The sequence below is a fragment of the Nelumbo lutea genome, chromosome 2 (assembly GCF_056320005.1).
Source record: "Nelumbo lutea isolate HS-2025 chromosome 2, American lotus-T2T, whole genome shotgun sequence".
NCBI classification, from domain to species: domain Eukaryota; kingdom Viridiplantae; phylum Streptophyta; class Magnoliopsida; order Proteales; family Nelumbonaceae; genus Nelumbo; species Nelumbo lutea.
Window position 1 is genome coordinate 102133760 of NC_142685.1, and position 4862 is coordinate 102138621.

General features: G+C 32.4%; 1 non-coding gene across 1 annotated transcript; it reads left to right on the forward strand.

The window, feature by feature from the left end:
- Window positions 1–1119: 1119 nt before the first annotated feature.
- On the forward strand, window positions 1120–1191 carry TRNAG-UCC (transfer RNA glycine (anticodon UCC)). The gene has a single exon. It is a non-coding gene; the product is annotated as a tRNA-Gly (tRNA).
- The last annotated feature ends 3671 nt before the right edge of the window (window positions 1192–4862 follow it).

Genomic DNA, 4862 nt, shown 5'->3' on the forward strand with positions numbered 1-4862 from the left:
AACCAGACTAAGACCTCCTTTGACACCAACACAGTCGCTCTGTTATTCTCTCTGATTTTCAAAACATCCTCACCTTTGATCCTTTCCTCTTCGAACTTGAAAGTCTTGGCTTCGATCGACACCTCATACCTCCACCTTCCTACTACTTTGAACCTGCTCTCGTCCATTCCACCTTCCTCAGCCCTCAACCCCCTCTGCATATTGCAAGAATTTCCCCTTTTTCTCTCACCCTCTCACCATCTCAGACAATGGCAACAGATGAAAATGAAACTCAGTTCCCACCCCTCACCCTCTCACCCTCTCACCAACCCTCTCTTTGCTTCACTGGGGCTCTAACATTTTTAGACATAACCGTTAATATATTCATCTAGAGATAATACAGCAAAGTAACTACTCCTTGTTTATTTTCGAATTCTAAAAAAAAGAAATACAAAAGAATGTATCAACAAGTAATTAGAACAGGTTTAGTTGTTAACCAGTAATTAGAATGTCTACCTTAGAAAACAATTGCAACAACATGAACACAAAGTTTCCGTGTCAATTGGACCGAATTTGGTCAAATTCGATTTGGTTTAATGTAAATTCATTACAAATACACAAGATTCAATTCAATCTGATAAATACTTTAAATCATTTAGGACCAATCCGGTTTAGTGTTTATTTTGATGGATTATTGATTAACCCAAACTGAGATTGTGACTGGGTTATCGGTCTGACCAACCAGTAGAGACTCCGAATTTTGCTTGAAATAGTTCTTATGTGATGTTATCCCTTTGTGCTGTCAATAAAGTATTTTGGTTTGAGCAAACCAAGCATAGCAAAAATGTTTGTAGTGATGAGAACCCTCTCGTATGTCGAAGGTTCAAACTTCAAACATCTGTACACCTTGATACGTGAGAAGGGGTGTCTCACGGTATCAGTACTTCGAACCTAACACATCATTCTTTTAGTAATTTCTTTCAAAATTTTAGAATATATGCGTCGTGTCAAAATTTCCCTATCTTGAAAAGGTTTTTTCGGGAGAAGGCCCACATTATATATTTATTGTGTCAAAATTTTTAACCTTGACTCTGCCCACCTTAGAGGCTAAATAGTTTTCATATATTTAAATTACAACTGGCGTTTGTAGTCCAACGGTTAGGATAATTGCCTTCCAAGCAATAGACCCGGGTTCGACTCCCGGCAAACGCATTATTTTTCTATAAAATTTTTTGCAAGGGCTCGTTTGTCTTCAACTGTATTGTAGTGTTTAACTGACTTAAAGGTACCCAGCTTTCTTCAACTTTTGTAAGAGAGTCTTGTGTTGACTCAGAGCACTCTTTTGCATTCAATAACTGTCTTCACTTAGTGACTTAAAGGCACCCAACCTTTTCATGTAGGAACTACCTTGCAATGCCATAAGCTGCTGTGGGAAAGCCCTACCAAACGGGTACTCAAAGAATAGCATCAACGGAAGTTGAACGACCTGTTTCTGTTAGTATACAACTCTTTGGAGAGGTCAAAAAGGGGCCTGTGCCAAAGCTATTGAGAATGTAGCCAAAGCTCCGGCCTCCAAGGTGGTCCCAACCACAAAGAAGGTAGAGCAGAAGCCTTGAGGCAAAAAAGAAGGTATTTATATTAGGGCTATCAACGGATTGGACCTGAATCGGATCGGAACAGGGCAGTCCCTGTCCAAAACTGATTATTAATTGGGACAAAATAACATACCTAAAACTGTCCTGGTTAATTGTCAGGTAGACCCAGACCTGATTATATTAAAAATTATATTTGTTTATTTAAATAATAATTTAAAATTTAAATTTAATAAAATGATAGAAAAATATTATATTATTTATATGTTAATAAATTAAGTATTTTTAAATAATATTATATCTCATATATTATCTATCAAATTTATCATAAATTATGATAAAAATTACAAAAAAAAAGAAAATCTATATATATAATTATATAATCGATTTTAGATTTGAATCGATTCATGATAGGCGAGAATCAAAATGAACCCAATTATTAATTTGGACAAAATCATGAAACCAGAATCATTATAAACCCCACCTATTGACAACCTAATAATATATATACAGCATATACCCGAACTTGCTGAGAGAGAAAAACTTAGTAGCATCACTGGGTCATTTGGACCAAACCCGGTTGCGGTGCATAACTCCTTATATATTTTTCAGCTGGCCAAACCCTAACCTGGCCTAGAATTGGCTTGGCTCCATAGTCCATAGCCAGTAAATCAATATTTCAGGTTGGAATACAAGAATCATGTTGGATGGTCCTGTTTTTCTAGACTTGGCAAAGAAAAGAAAGGGAAGGATGGTGGGTCAGGTCAGGAATAAACCTCCTATGAGACCTTATTCACTATTTTTGCCTTTGATTTGATATGTTATTGGTTATGTAAGCCAAGGATGCCAAGCATGCAACAAGGAACAAACTGGCGGGGATGAATGGAAGATGTCTCTGGTGCTCAAAAGACATGAGAGTTGAGGAAATTCGGGAATTATTAATCATTTGGGATGCATGTGATGCACAAGATTTTTTAATAGAAATTGAAATAGAGATAACCCTATGACATTCTCAATTGATCCGTGCCAGTCCAAGTCCAATTCAAGCATTATTTTTTGTTATTCCTAAAAGTAGTTTTCCATGTGAGCATCACCTCTCCCTCATTACTTTTTTTTTGTTTTTAGATTTTTTTATTTTTAATTATCTTTTATTAACAAAAGTGTAAAATTAATAATTTTAATGGTGGAATTAATTAATTTTATATGCCATTACTAACATTTATTAATTCTAATTATTTTTAAATGGACTTTAAATTAATAAAAAATTAATTATATAACTATTATTTTTATTAGTTTTGTTACTTTATTAATAGGTTTGTATTAATTTTTTATAATATTTACATAACATTTAAAATGGATTATAATATATGTTTATTAGTAACATTATACAATTATTTATAATTAGAATAATATTTTATTATTTTTAATATTTACTATTATTAGTTTACATTTATTATTTATCTTTTTTATTATCAATTTTTCCTCTAATTGGTATTTTTAGATATTTTTACTTATCTTATTTTTTAATATTTAAATATTCACTTAAACATTAATATTTTAATACCCTTGATGAAAAACTAATTGCATGCATTTAAAAGGTATATATATATATATATATAGCTAGAGAGAGAGAGAGAGAGAGAGAGCGAGAGAGAATGTGTTAGAATAAATCATTAGATGATTTACCAAAAAAAAAAAAACCATTGGATGGTTTCGTTGAGGATGAAGTTTTTCGTAGAAATATTTTTTAGGAGATTGATTAGAAAAAAATTTTAGGGAAGAAATGTTTTTAATGATTTGGAATGGGTGAGATGGTAGAGGTTATACTAAAAAGTAAAAAAATTAGAAAAAATAGAAAAAATAGTGGAGAAGGCAAAAGAGAGGGCTACTGTGAAGGACAATTATGTTTTAAGATTTCTATGTGTCTTCTGTCTGACTATTAGACTCAACCTAGTGTAATAAAATACACTTAAATTGAGAGATATTTATGTTGGTGAAAGAGGTACAATTATTTAAAATTAAAATAATATTTTATTATTTTTAATATTTACTATTATTGGTTTACATTTATTATTTATCTTTTTTATTATCAATTTTTCCTCTAATTGGTATTTTTATATATTTTTACTTATCTTATTTTTTAATATTTAAATATTCACTTAAACAATAATATTTTAATACCCTTGATGAAAAACTAATTGCATGCATTTAAAAGGTATAGAGAGAGAGAGAGAGAGAGAGAGAGAGAGAGAGAATGTGTTAGAATAAATCATTAGATGATTTACCAAAAAAAAGAAAAAAAAACCATTGGATGGTTTCATTGAGGATGAAGTTTTTTGTAGAAATATATTTTAGGAGATTGATTAGAAAAAAATTTAGGGAAGAAATGTTTTCAATGATTTGGAATGGGTGAGATGGTAGAGGTTATACTAAAAAGTGTAAAAAATTAAAAAAAAAATAGAAAAAATAGTGGAGAAGGCAAAAGAGAGGGCTACAGTGAAGGATAATTATGTTTTAAGATTGCTATGTGTCTTCTGTCTGACTATTAGACTCAACCTAGTGTAATAAAATACTCTTAAATTGAGAGATATTTATGTTGGCGAAAGAGGTTTGCTTGGAAGTGGAGGAGACCGGCATAATTGATCGATGTAATTCTTGTGTTGGTAAGAAGATAGTTTTGCCCAACAATCTCCAAGGGTTAAACACATTTTTCTTATTTTTTGGGAGAGTTTGTCTAATAGTGGTACTCATTTGAATAGAATGTGGTTAGGTTCCCATTGATTAGTTGTATGAGTTTAAATGGGTATACGTGTTTTGCTACAAACACCAATAAAAAAGTTCTTTTGATACAAATGTGAAGATTTCAATTTCACAAGATAATATACATACTACAGTTGTCCCTTATCAGCCAAAGTGTCATCACTGTCGGTAAACTGATTTTATAGTACACTTGACAATTGGCCTAGGGCTGCAAATAAGTTGAACCATATTAGAATCAAATATGATTTTGATATGATAAGACTCAGATTCAGATACCTCCCTTGATCCTAACAAATCGAAAAGTCTTAGTGCATATTCCACCTCATTGCCGTGTGGGATGAGAAGTATGAGGCCCGCTCCGCTCTCTTTAGCATTAGAGGACCCATCCACAAATAGTTTCTAGGTCGGCCAAGGTCCCTCATTTTCTAAGGGATCTTGACCAAGGTCTTTGCTGAAGGTGTACTCTACCAAGAAATCTGCAAGGGTTTGTGCTTTGATGGCATGTCTCGATTGGTAGTGTAGGTCAAACTC